Source organism: Lactuca saligna, chromosome 5 (assembly GCF_052625555.1).
Source record: "Lactuca saligna cultivar CGN05327 chromosome 5, ASM5262555v1, whole genome shotgun sequence".
Lineage (NCBI taxonomy): Eukaryota > Viridiplantae > Streptophyta > Magnoliopsida > Asterales > Asteraceae > Lactuca > Lactuca saligna.
Genome location: NC_136421.1, coordinates 188,479,469 through 188,494,961, shown reverse-complemented (window position 1 = coordinate 188,494,961; position 15,493 = coordinate 188,479,469). Strand labels below are relative to the sequence as shown.

The 15,493-nt window shown below is 37.3% G+C and overlaps 1 pseudogene; it reads right to left on the bottom strand.

The window, feature by feature from the left end:
* Positions 1 to 13,009: 13,009 nt before the first annotated feature.
* On the bottom strand, positions 13,010 to 14,930 carry LOC145046054 (BEACH domain-containing protein C2-like; annotated as a pseudogene).
* Between the last annotated feature and the right edge of the window lie 563 nt (positions 14,931 to 15,493).

Genomic DNA, 15,493 nt, shown 5'->3' with positions numbered 1-15,493 from the left:
GTTGTACTAAAAATGATGAGACCTTCGATTCTCATTTAGGATGTATCGGTCAAATATCGCTTGATGTAAAATTCGAGTTTTTAGCTGTCTACTGCTAAGTTGAAACTTCGAAAAATCATAACTTCATCATACGAAGTCAGATTTTGGCGTTCTTTTTATTGAATTTCTCGTTTTAATGAATACTAAGATTTTCATTTAGATTACTAGGGATAAAAAGTAGTTTATCAAAAATTTACGTTTTACGTTATTCGGTGTCATGTCGGTTTTATCGCGGATCTTCGGTTAGTCATAACTTCTTCGTTATAACTCGGATTTCGACGAGGTTTTCGCCTACAAGTTTTTAAAGAGATTATTTACAACTTTCAATAATAAAATTTTACTTATTTCAAATTTTACATTTTCGCTAAATTTTACTATTTGGCTTTTAATTGGAATCTCATAAGACTTCCAATATTTTTTGAGTGATTCTAAACATAGTTTTACTTTATTTCTAGTAAAAACCATCTGTTAGAACTCAACAATTAATTTCACATAGTATTTCACAATTTTATTCATTACAAAACACGAATTTAAAAACGTGTATATTACGAATACCTCCTCCTTTTGAGGATTTCGTCCCCAAAATTACATCGATTAAAATAAATGGGGATATTTTTCTTTTGTCTCATTCTTATTCTCCCAAGTATAGTTTGGGCCTCGATAGTGTTTCCACTTGAAAAACACCAATTCTACTTCTTTATTGTGTAGCTTAGTTGTTCTTTCATTTATGATTTCTTCATGTTCTTCAACATATCTTAACTTATTATCCAATTTCACCTCTGATAATGGAATTGTTTTATTGTAGATGCTCAAGCATTTGCACAAATAACTTACATGAAACACATCATGAATACCTGCCAAATCTTCAAGCAATTCTAAGCGATATGCTTGATTTCCAATTCTCTGGATGATTTTGAAAGGACCAACAAATCTAGGACTCAACTTTCCTTTCTTCCCAAATCGCATAAGGCCTTTCCATGGGGATACCTTCAGCATCACGAAATCACCCACTTGGAATTCTATAGGTTGTCTTCTATTTTCTGTATAGGACTTCTGTCGATCCGGGGCCGCTTTCATTTTTTCTCATACAATTTGAATCTTATCGGTGGTGTCTTGAATCATTTCAGGGCCTCCAAGGATCTTCTGTCCTATATCACGCCAACATAACGACGTACGGCATTTGCAACCATATAATGCTTCATATGGTGGCATTTTGATTGAAGTGTGATAACTGTTATTATACGAAAATTCGAAAAGGGTTAAGTATTTATCCCAGTTACCACCGAACTCCAAGACACATGCACGAAGCATATCTTCTATTGTTTAGATTGTTCTCTCCGTCTGACCATCTGTCTGGGGATGATAAGCGGTGCTGAGAGCAACTCGAGATCCTAGTTCATGTTGCATACTCGCCAAAAGTGAGAAGTGAAGCGGGTATCGCGATCGGCAATGATCTTTAGTGGCACACCATGTCTTGCAACAATTTCATCCAAGTATACTTGTGTGTATTTCTCCATTGGAGCCGTTTCATGCATGGAGAGAAAATGTGCACTCTTAGTCAAGCGGTCGATGATTACCCAAATGCTATCATGCTGTCTCGCAGTCTTTAGCAATTTGGTAATAAAATCCATGGACAACTCTTCCGACTTCCATACAGGAACACTAAGACTTTCTAGGGTTCAGTAAGGATTTTGGTGTTATGTTTTGACTTGTAAGCATACTAAGCATTCCTATACATATCTTCCAATGTCTCTCTTTAATCCAGGCCACCAATAATTAGCTCTTACATCATATTACATTTTACTTGTACCAGGATGTATTGACAGTTTAGACTTATGAGCTTCATCTAAAATCTTCTATCTTAATCCACGAATCTTTGAAATCCATAACCGATTCTTAAATACTTTCAATCCTCGTGGATCATCAAGTAAAACATCAGCATAATGTACCATTCCTTCCTTCTTCACATTTTCTGGCATTAAGGCCTCAACTTGCCACTTCTCTAGTTCATCAAGAATAGTGAACTTCACCGAAGTGTGAGTAATAGTATAACACATACTATTACGATAAACCTTCCTGCTAAGTGCATATGCAACCACATTAGCCTTTCTAGGATGGTACAGGATTTCGCAGTCATAGTTTTTGATCAGCTCCATGGCTCGTTGTTGTCTCATATTCAGAGTTTGCTGACTGAATATATACATAAGACTCTTGTGGTCGGTAAACAATTGGCATTTCGTACCAAAAAGGTAATGTCTCCAAAGTTTTAGGGCGAATACCACTGCATCGAGTTCAAGATCATGGGTGGGATAATTCTTTTCATAATCTTTCATTTGTCTTGAGGCATAGGCTATCACTTTACCACGCCGCATCAACATACAACCGAGTCCTAATCTTGAAGAATCACTATACACGGAGAAATCACCATCACCTTCTGGGAGTGATAAGATTGGAGCATGAGTCAAAAGATCTTTTAGATTTGAGAAAGCTTTTTCTTGAGCATCACCCCATTCGAACTTCACTTCCTTCCTAGTAAGACTCGTGAGAGGTATGCTATACGAGAAAATTCTTTAATGAATCTATGGTAATATCCCGCGAGACCTAAGAAACTTCGAATTTCGGGAGCATTACGGGGCACTTCCCAATTTTGAATGGCTTCGATTTTGATAAGATCTACGGATACACCGTCACGAGAAATAACATCGCCGAGAAATTAAACTTGACGAAGCCAAAATTCACATTTTGAGAATTTAGCATAAAGTTTCTCCTTTCGAAGAAGTTCTAAGTTTCACGAAAATGAATGGCATGATCGGCTTTAGACTTGGAATAGATTAGAATATCGTCAATGAATACGATGAAACACTTATCAAGCATTGGGAGACATACTCGATTCATCATATCCATGAATACAGCATGAGCATTTGTCAAACCGAATGGCATGACAAGGAATTCGAAATGCCCATAACGAGTATGGAAAGCAGTCTTCGGTACATCTTACTCTTGTACTTTCAACTGATGATAGCCATATCTCAAATCAATCTTTGAGAAATAGCTAACACCCTGAAGTTGATCAAACAAATCGTTGATATGAGGTAGTGGGTACTTGTTCTTGATAGTCACCTTATTCAACTCACGATAATCAATGCACATTCGCATCCATCCGTCCTTCTTCTTGACAAACAATACTGGAGCACCCCAGGGAGAGGTATGGTCGAATAAAGCCTTTGTCAAGTAATTCCTACAGTTGGATCATCATTTCTTTCATCTTGGCTGGCACAAGACGATACAGAGTCTTTGCAATCGGAGCAGCACCAGGCACAAGGTCAATTCGGCATTCCAGGGAAACCTTCACTTATCGGGAATACAGCTTGTTTCGTATGTTTAACCTGTCGATCTATGATTTGGATTGGTTCTTCCACAAGGTTCAGACTTCCGTTGATTTCGATCTCATCAAAGGGATTACTAGGGTTTCGTCGGGTAGGCACTTCTTATGAATAAAGACGTGGAATACCGGATGGATGCTTCTAAGTTCTGAAGGTAGTCGGAGTTTGAAGGTTACGGAATTGATCCTAACGAGGATCTCGAAGGGTCTAATGTACCACGAGTTAAGTTTTCTATCCTTTCCAAGGCATAGCATGTCTTTCCAGAGTAAGAGCTCCAACAAGAGGGTACATCTTTCTGTGTTAGAATGTTTAGGGTTTTGGCGATTCAAGAAAAATTCTGGATGAACCTGCAATAGTAGCCAGTGAGACCCAAGAATTGACGGGTTTCTATGGGTATATTCGGTGCCGACTAATTCTCTATTGCTTTGATCTTAGGAGGTTTCCACACGTATGTCTTCAACGTCTACTACATGACCAAGGAAAATGGTTTGACCGATGGGCATCACTACGAGCTTATAGTGACCATATCTAGTCCGACATATTGTCTAAGGAACATCACTCTCATGGATTTGTAGCTGATGGTACCTTGACCTAAGGTTTATCTTTGAGAAGTGGCTGGTTCTCTGAAGTGGATCAAAAAGTTCATCTATTCGAGGAAAAAGGATATCGGTTTTGATGGTCAACTCATCAAGCTGACTGGATAACTCCTGCATTACTGCTGGCGCTAATCGACACGGGGGCTTGGCTATGAGGGTAGTTCCAGGAATTAGGTCGATGCGAAACTCGACTCGACATTCGGGAGGAATTCCTGGAAGCTGTTCGGGAATAGACACCAGGATAGTTGTAAACTTTGGGGATGCAACTTCCTGTTTCTCAATGGTCACATAGGCTAGGAATTTATGGCACTCCCTTCTGGAAAACCTTTTAAGCTTTGATGCAGGAAATGATATGAAGATTTGAGCTAAACTTATCGCCATAGATTGTGAGAGTCTGACCAGAGGGAGGCTTGAGACGGATGGCTTTTCGTAATAAAGGATATCCGCATGATTGGAACTCAACCAATCAATGCCAATGATAACATCAAAGCTCTCTATGGAAACTGGCATAAGATCGATAGGAAAAAGAATGATCGCCGAGAGTAAGGGTCCAACCTATGAATATATCACTAACGTCCTCTTTCTCATTGTTAGACATCTCGACGGTAAACGGTTCGGTTAGTAGTTGAGGACTATGTTTATGAAGATATTCAAATGAATAGCTAACAGATTATCTTTCAGTACTAGAATTGAAAAGGATTGCAAGCATAAGGTTTATCCAAGAGGAATATACTTGTGGCAACGGTGGGATCGGCGACTGCCTCACCTCTCCTCCTATTGCTAGAACTCTTCCGGTGTTGCCAGTCGTTGCTGCCTTGGGGCAGTTTCGCTGAAAATGCCCCACTTCTCTGCAACCATAGCAGGCCTGACGAATGCCCGCTCCGGAAGCCTGATTGGTTGATTGAGTTAGTGTCTTGCAGTTCTTCGAAGTGTGACCCTTTTTGCCATAACTGTTGCAAAACACCTCTCGACATGGGCTGGAAGTGAGGTGATGATAGTTGCACTTGTCACAACTAAGGAGGGTTCTAGCATGCCTACTGGTAGGCGTTCGAGCTGAGGATCCAACAACAGAAACAACTGTAGGGGTAGTAGCATCGTGAACTGCCACAGTTTGCTGCCTTTTCGAAGACTCCTACGATGTCTGACTTTTCATCTTCTTCCTAATTTTTCTTTTCTCGCCAGTCTTCTCTGTCGGCTCAGGAGTGGTAGCTGTTTCCTCAAGGTCATCACAATGGTCGATTAAGGTTTGTGCTAAGAATTTGGCGCTATCGTATGTATCTGGCCTCGCAGCTAAGACGTTTCCTTTTGTTGGCTGGGTCAGCCCCCAGATGAATCTCTCTATCTTCTTACTCTCCGGGGTAACAATTCCCGGGCAGAGTAGCGCCAAGTTATCGAACCTGGAAGTGTAAGCGGCAATTTTGTAACCCTTCATATTCAGGTTCCAGAGTTCGTGCTATAATTTCTGCATTTCGCCATGAGGGCAATACTTAGCCAGCAGAAGTTCCTTCATAGCTTCCCAACCCATGGCATTGGCTACAGGTAAATTTAGGGATTTGACTCGTCCGTTCCACCAAGTCAGGGCTTTTTCGATGAACGTGCAGGTGGCGAACTTCACCTTATCAGATTCTGAACAGGCACAAATTTCAAAGTTAGATTTGATTTTCTCGAACCATCGGGTGAGGGAAATGAAACCTCCAGTGCCATCAAAGGATGTGGGCTTTGCATTCATGAAATCTTTATAGGAACCCTCTTTTTGGTGTCCCTGACTGCCTTCTTGGTTTTGGTTTTGGGTACCACCTCCCGAACCACCGGAATTCCTTTGAGACATGGCAGCTGCCACCGCGGCAATAACAGCTGCCTGGAACCTCACAGGGTCAAATTCAGGAGGAGGTGGTGGCGGAGGGTTGTTGGTCTTTGAGTTGGGTCTCTTTCTTGGAGGCATCTTGATCCAATAAGATCAGGAAAAAGAGGATGGTAAGTCCTCTGAATTAAATCAAGAGATATGACAGATATATATTCTGAATAAGCGATAAAGCAGGATAGAGTTATCACAACAAATAAATCATCGCTAAAGGAATGATTAAAGAGAAGCGTTTGAATGAGGGTTTCTACAACGTATTGGCTCGAGAAATACTCCCATAGTATTTCATGATTCCATGTGATGATGGCTCGTTGTTTGGGGTATTAGGGTAAGTTTTAGGCGTGCTGAACACCACAGTCACTCCCAAGCACATGTTGGCTGTGTCTCAAATGAATATAGTTGGCCGGGCTATATTGATCCTAGACACGACTACATAACTGCCCAGGTTTAACCACAGCGTACAACACCCATTTAATTATTTTTTGTTCTACTTGTAGTTACAGATTTCGACGGTTAGGTATACTTGTATACTTTTGAAAATGCTTATATTTTAAGGTATACTTTTAATTCAGAGCACTTAGGCTCCTTAGTGTTTATAGTCTTATACCATGTAAGGTCTGGTATACTTAGTTCACTGTAAACAAGGGCTCTGATACCAATCTATCACACCCCGAAACCGAAGGTGGAAACGTTCCGAGGCGGGGGTGACTTCATGTTAAGTATCATAACCAATGTACATAGTAAGCAAAGTAAACAACCATTACATTACATATTAGAATTTACATCTGTTCAAAAGTAAAGTGTTACAAGTGTTATACATATGTATCATATGAACAAAAGTAAAGACGTGTCTTCTACGAACTCCATCTTCGCCAAAAGGATCACTGGGTACCTGTCTAATGCGTACCTGAGAGTACAAGCAGTTTGAACATCAGCATAAAGCTGGTGAGTTCATAAGTGTTTTGTTTTCTGAAAATGAACATGTTTCCTTTAGTTTTCTGAAAAGTTGTTATCCAAGAAAATCCCATATTTTCTTATAAAGACAGTTTAGTTTAAAGTTCTGAATTTCCGTTATATACAACAGTGTATAGTTTAATACATAAAACTATATATTGAAAACCACTGGGAATTACCATCCAGTACAACAATAGATATTTTTAATACATAAAAATATTGATTGAAAACCATGGGAATACCATCCCGTACTAGATATAAAATAGTTTATAATACACAAAACTATAGATTGAAAGTTATGGGAATACTATCCCGTACTAGATATAGATTGAAACCCATGGGAATACCATCCCGTACTAGATATAGATTCAAAACCATTGGATTACCATCCCGTACTAGATATAGATTCAAAACCATGGGATTACCATCCCGAACTAGATATAGATTCAAAACCATGGGATTACCATCCCGTACTAGATATAGATTCAAAATCATGGGATTACCATCCCGTACTAGATATAGATTCAAAACCATGGGATTACCATCCCGTACTAGATATAGATTCAAAACCATGGGACTACCATCCCGTACTAGATATAGATTGAAAACCATGGGACTACCATCCCGTACTAGATATAAGAACTATAGATAGAAAATAGATATAAAATCAAATCCGTGAATAAACTTATATTAATACGTATTGTGAGTCGGGTAACCATGCTAATGCGACATCGAGACCTTCTTGATGTTCGTCAGGCGTCGGACGATTTCCAGAACTTGTCACCCCAGGCATGCCTGCCTAACTATAGCTAGTAGTTTAAGTGTGGGATTGTCAGTCCCGAATAGATCTATTCACAAATTCCATGCTCTCCCTCCAGGAGACTCCGGTTACACTTCCGAGGAGGATTTACTGATAACCCAAAGGGTTTAAACATGACGAATCTCACAAGCTAGTATGAAATTATTCACGGTGTTCTCAGACGTTATCAAACATACTAAACATTTTGAAACATAATACAGTATAAACAGTTTAATACAATGAAATTATCTGGCATAATACTCTAAATTAAACAAAGACAAACTGAATCAGACATAGTTATCTATTAAATTTACATAAATCTGTGCTCATAAAACAAGAACTAAAGATCCCAAATTATTCCCATAATAATTTGATTGATTTGATTGTTTCCTTTACTGTAATTGAAATCCCTGTATTTATATTCAAATAAACATCCCTTATGCTCCACATAATACATAAGGGGTAAAGATATCTAAAAGTTAGCCAGATATTTGTAGAAATACATCAGTTTTATGTTTTGAAAACATTTATAATTTTTCTTGTATCCCCCCCCCCCTAAAAACATTGAAAACACGAAAAAAGACGTAGGGGTATGACCTCACCGAACAAGGAGTGTGTCGACTAGGATGCTAAATGTCGGATCGAGGCTTGAAAACGTCCGAGGTTCCTATGTAATAATAAATGATACACAAATGTATCTAATTAGACTTAAATCACTAATTAGATATGATTATACACTTTAAGATGCGAAAACGCTTCAAATCAAGTGTCTGGAGTGACCCAGGTAGCATCTACGGACGTATAGGGCATAGATAATGAGTTTTCTCTTCAAGAGTAAACTCCTTAGGGAGTTTACGGCCCTAAGACCATGTCCACATGAGTTCACGGCCGTGAACTCATGGATGATGGGTTTTAAGGTGCTTAAGGGTCAAATATCACTTGGGAAATGTTGCTAGGATTTAATCTAAGGCATAAAAAGGAATAAAACCACCAAAGGAAACATCAAAGGGAGTTTACGGCCCTAAACTAGGAGTTTACAGCCGTAATATCCTATACCTTACTTTTCTTAATGATTTGTTGGCCTTAGATCAATCACATGTGATTCAAACTAATTTTACAAGCCTTGGATGGAATTTAGGGCATCATTTGACCATGTTTTAGGAGCTTACGGCCCAGGAACCCATCCTTGGGGGGTTTACGGTCGTGAACTCCTAAGGGATTTGTTTTCATCAAGTTTAAGTCTTCTAATTCAATTGTGGTTGTTTCTAGACTTTAATCCAAGGCTATTAGTGTGTTTAAATGACATTTTAACACTTTAAATTGAGTTTACTACCCATGATATGGAGTTTATGGCCCAAGAATGTTCTTGGGCAGTAAACTCATGTTTACTCCCCAAAATTTGAGTTTAAGGTGTTCTAAGTCCAACCCAATAAGTCCTTAAGCCATATCTAAGCTCCAATGGTGGTTTGGAAGGGTTTTAAGGCTCAAAAACCCCATTTGCATGTGTTCACGGCCTAACGATGTTCCAGGGTTGTAAACACATGTTTATGGTCCTATTCCATGATTTGAACACGAAATTGAAGGCTAAGGATGCTAATCTATGAGTTAGGGTAGTTACCTTGATGATTTGAAGCTTGAAATGAGTGATTTTGGATCAAAAAGTTGGATTTGAGGAGAGAGGTTAGGGAGAGAGTGAAAAAGGCTTCAAATGAGGCTCATTTCACTTTATATGTGGTTCGGGTTTGGGACACGGTGGAATTCTACCCAATACCAACGTTAAACGGGGCTTTTGGTCGCACTCGATTAAATTGTCGTAGCCTGGCGCAATCGAATCTACAAATTTTCAAATTAATGAATAGGGCCACTTTCATGAGTTCCTAAGGGATTTGGACACTCATGAGATTATAATAAACATATAAATTTAAATAACTTAGCCCAAAAACGAAATCGGAACGAATTGCTAAAGACGGGTTTTACGGGCGGAACGGGTTACGGCGATGGAACAACTTCGGGTTGTCACAAAACTCTTTCGCTAAATAGAGTTTAAGTTGATAGCAAGTGTGATATTTGCATTCTCAAAGTCATTAGTGCAGCATGTATGGTTAACCGACACACAAACATGGATTTGTGAGAAATAGCAAAGGTCTAAACAATTGAGACTACGATTATGACATCCATTTTCATAGTTCTAAAAATTGTTTAGACACATATGTGAGCTATCTAAGGAAAGGTGTATGATTTTGAGAAGCCTTGATAAAGTCTTATCAAAGCAACTCGTATCAGAAATCTGAACTTTAGTAAGAAAATAAATAAAGTATTGATTTCTAGAAGTCCAGCTGATTTCTAAGTACATGTTAAAGCTAGTAGGAGCATAATAGTTATGTTAGTAATTATTATTCTAGTGGGAGCATAATCAACTATGATAAGTGTTGCAAGTTAGCAAAGTTAATTTTTGAAAACAAAAGTTTCAATTGTGAAAACTTGTTTTGCTATAATTAAGGGAGAGGAAATTATACATCATTTCAATTCTAAAAGCTTAGATGGAGATTTTAATCATCGTTAGTCAAGGTTATATATTTGAATTTTACATTGGAATGGTTCAACATAAGGAAATTCTATATATAATGCGTTCTCAAAATTCGATTTTTATTACGACATCCCTATGCATAGTCGATTAATCAAAACATTGAAAACAAAAAAATATATTTTATCAAAAGACTGGTCTTGGATCATGTCTTTATGTGAGACATCATCAATCGTGTCCCATATGCTTCGGGTATATGATCGATTATATGTGCTATAATATTTATCCTTTCTAAATTTTCCAAATGCCTAGCGCATTAGGAAGGGAAAAGTTCTAGAATTGGATATGACTAAAATGATTAAGCACTACTAGAAAAACATCCTTTTACGACGCGCAATGCGTGTCGTAAAATGCTCTGAAGACGCGCAAATGCGTGCCACGAAAGGCCCTGTCATAACGAGAGACGACACGTTTTTGCGCGTCATCTATAGACGACGCACATTTACGACGCACAGTTTTGACACGCGATTTACGACGCGCCTGTCATAACGAGAGACAACACGTTTTTGCGCGTCGTCTATAGACGACGCGCATTTACGACGCGTAGTTACGACACACGATTTACGACGTGCATTTACGACACACAATGCGTATCAATGAAGGCCCTGTCATAAAGGAAGACGACACGCATTTGCGTGTCGTAACATTACGACGCGCATTTGCGACTTGGATTGCGTATTATTAAAACCGCCGTCAAGAAAGGCCAAGTCATAAATGAAGATGACACACATTTATGCGTATCATAATTTTATATGTTTCAAAACAATATTATTTATAGATTTATTAATTTTCAAATTAAATTTTTATTTAATGTCTCATAATAGAAAATAAAATATCATTTACAAAAAATACAATCCGTTAAACGTCACATAATACAAAATAAAATACCATAAACCATAAAGATAATTCAATGTACTAATATGTCAAATACAAATAATCAATCCAATAGTAAGTAAATGTAACACATTACTAATATTACATAACATTTATGATAGAAAACAAAACATGTACAACATTAAAAAAAACCCATGACTTAATTTTCCTTTGATAATTTCCTTTCTAAGAGAATAACCTGAATGCAGGAACTTTGAAAGGTTGCAGGGCATGGAAGGATGTTGCTAGAGAGAACCTGCACATGTTTCTTCCTTATCTTCGTTTAACTTCTTTTCCTGCTCAACAAATATAATTGTTAATTAGATTCATGTTGTGTTTATTAATATTCGGTTTTTTTGATTCCCAATAGGACATATATATATATATATATATATATATATATATATATATATATATATATATATATATATATGAATGGATAAAAAGGGATTATATATGATCTCAATTTTTGTAACAAATAAAAGAAGGGATATATGCGTATGATCATAACCTAAACACCCATGCATATAACCAGATAAATTAGCCTCATCATACAAACAGTTAATATTTACAACACCTGATATGATGGAGTATGTAATTGAACCTTAACGTTTGCTGCGATTTATAATTTGTTAAAGCATCTTCCCACATGACTCTAAATTATGTGGCTAACACTCTACCAAATGTAACTAAGCATGACAAAGTCTGTATAAAAAAACCAAAACTAAAAGTAGAAGTTTACCTCTTCTTTACATGTTCTGAATTTTGTGCACTGCAGTGGAAGTTCTTGTATGTATAGTGCATCTCATTAAGTCACTAACTCAATATATATATATATATATATATATATATATATATATATATATATATATATATATATATATATATATATATATATACAAGAGATGGCCACATGTGGTAGAAATAGCTCGTCCTTCCAACTCCCTCCAGCATGCGTTACACCACATTGCAGTGTATATGATGATCTTCAGATGATTTGATGCTCCTTAGTCCTTAATAATACCAAATGATAAAGATTACCATCTGAATATGAGAAACTTTGCAATTTTTCTGTGCATAGTGGAAAGCTCAAGGAAAACCAAAAACAGTGACTATAGCTATGAACAAAGCAAAATATCAATTATGATTACCATCAAATATGACAACCTAGAAGCCATATGACTACATTGTATTTTGGGAGATATATAATAAACCTCAGTTAGAATAAATAATAACACACTGCATTTTTCATTTATTGAACTAAAAAGATGAGAGACAAAGACATATATATATATATATATATATATATATATATATATATATATATATATATATATGCACACACACACACACACACACAGAGAGAGAGAGAGAGAGAGAGAGAGAGAAAATACATACAAATACATAGCCTGCATTTCGAAAGCATGTTGTTTTAAGTCAGAGTTGACCAAATCTGCAGGGATGTTTCCGGCCAAAAACAGGTTAATGGTTTGACTTGGACAACTTTCAAGAAGATGTATTGAAAATTCCAGAACAAATGTAGGATCGGGCCCACATAGACGCTACAAAATACACAATACAAAAGTTTATAAAAAGTCTAATATGTTTACATAATGATTAAAAAGTTAACAACTTACTTTGAGATATTCAGTTATCATCTCATGTATAAAGAAAAGAACTGGCTGAAAAGAAGAGTTAAATATGTTTACAAAAGTTTATAAAAAGAGTTAAATATGTCTAAACATATCTTATCTCCCAAAAATGCTCACAAAAGGGAGAGAGATGCAGCCAGACCTGATTAATTAAATTAAATTAATTTAATTAAACATCATCATTCTACGGATTTACCTACTGGAAATGTAGATCATCTTCTCCAAAGTTAAAATGTATTTCCCATCCACACTAATTAATCTAATTAAATTAAATTAAATCAAGATATGAAGGTGGTTGTTCTTCTTCATGTTCGTAAGAACTTGTCTCAGTATACGAAGGTGGAGAAGTAGATTGATCAACAGACTGATGAGAAGTTTTAAAGACAGGTGGCATGTCAAAGATAGTTTCTTGAGAATCTTGAAAATCTTCTACAGGTACCACTACTAGAATATAACTACAGAAAGATAGAAAAGTTAATAAAATTATAAATATAGAAGATGAGAACTGAGTATAAGAATATAAGGATACTCCCCAGGGACAAGGGTATAAATGGAAATAGCATAACTGCAACCCAAAATCAGAAGATCCTGAAATCAAAAGGAGAAGTAAATATACAAAATAGAATTTCAAGGGGCAAGGGTATAAATGGAAACAGCGGTACCTGTAATGCGCGACACTAAAAGTCTTTGGTGCATGTGGATGTGAACTCAAAAGAACCAACAAAATATGTGAGTGTTCAAAGCGATGTTGTTAGTCATAGAAACTAAAATAAAAAGAGTCCTTCCTACCCTTCCCACTACCACTTTCAACCACCAAAAACTAAGCGTGAAAATACTCTTCCATTCCTTGATTATCAGCGTATAAGAAACTGAAAATTTGAGGCATGTGTGCCATGCCTTCACCTGTTAGTGCACTGGTTGCAACAGCTACAGACATAGCTGATGATTTCCCTGATTTAGCTATTGTTGCAGCAGCAATGGCTACAACAACAGTAGTTGTGTTTAAAGTGTTTGCAAATGATTCGATATAAATCCAAGTCACGCATACCCATTAGGGAAAGACCAAGTACTCTCACATAGACCAAGTCAACCAAATATTTCACCATCAAACTCAAATGAAGACATTGGACCCCTTGACTCTTTGCTGCCCAAAGCCCTCTCCATACAAAGCATCAATCGACTTGCCCATGGAGTGTTGATTGTTCTTGTAATTATGGAAAACTGCTTGTTCATATCTGTTACACCTAAGGGAATATCCAACTAAGTATTGGATATAGGAACATAATAGAGTTCCATCCCATTTCAATTGCTTACTTGAATCATCAACAAAACTCTTCTCAGCTGACTGCAAAAGGACACCTAGCAAACCTGATGAACAACACATAACTTTGTTTTTTTGTACAAGCTTGCAAAATAGCAAGCAATTCACGAACCATATGTGTTCATGGGGACATGAAACCGGCAGTATCTAATAACCATGGAAGCCAAGGAATAAGCTCGCCTGATACCACAGCAGCTCTGGAGATCAACATGACACTAGGTGGGTTATTATCCTCATCTTCCGCAAAAGATTCAATGCCACCCATTGTGGCAAGAAGTGAATTAACCACTAATAACGCGATGATTTCTGCCTCTTCCCCATCCCCAAAGCTTTCTACACCACTTACAATGTTCTTCAAGCTCTACATTCTTTCTGCCTTCCCCATGATAACAAAATCCATTAAATGCAATAGCTCAGGTGAAACATTTCGCATGGGTTTTGGTTTAGGTTTTGGAGGTGAGTGCCCATGATCCCCATATGCATATAAAGAATAATCATAACTAGTTCGAGCAGATAATTGCTCAGAGAGATGAGGTGATTTTCCCCCTGATCCATGGCTTAAGACATTACTATCCTGGTGTACTTGAACAACAACCAGTGAAGAATTATCCTCCATTGTTCCCCTTTTGTTGGAAACTCCAAATGTCTCCTCATTTCCACAAGATGAGGTCCTTAGATTATCCAGATGCCCAACAATCTTCTCTTTATCTAATGATACCTGCTCAAACATGCCCTCATCCACATCCATTGAAGGAAAAGTAACCCCCACAAGAAGTTCAATAAGCACTAAAAGCTCATCAACTAAAGCATTCACATCACCAACCGGACGTGTGGCTCCATTAATAGATAGGGTATTCACGGAATCCATTTTAAGAATTGTCCAATAACATCTCCTAAACCCCATAAAGCTTCTGTAGGCCGCATCCTTGTAGCTACATGTACTTGCCCAAGCACCTCAGTAGGTCATCTGAGCATTCCTGAAAGTAACACAAGTATCTTTTCAGGCACCAAAATCACCTATTTGACCTTAGTAATCATTACAATATCATAAATTTATAAAACCTGCAGTGCCAGAAGGTGTAGGACCCTACAATGTCTGCATCTAAATGTGCACTTGTTTTCTCCTAGAAAGATGTTGATGAATGTACATGAGGTCCTCGAGCATTAAATTTGTTTCCAACAGCTCAATTAATTCAATCTGAGATTAATCATTTAGTCCAATATGAGATTCCTAGTCCTCAAAGCTGATTTTCTTTATAACAGCTTCATAAATGATCACTCTATGTGTTTAATTATATAGTTCAACATCAGATGCATAACCTGAACATTGCTTTCATATGGATTAACATGACAATATGAGTTAACTGAAAACAAATTAAACAAAACCTACAGTCAATACCTGAGAAGGAAGGACAAATGATTTACCTGAGA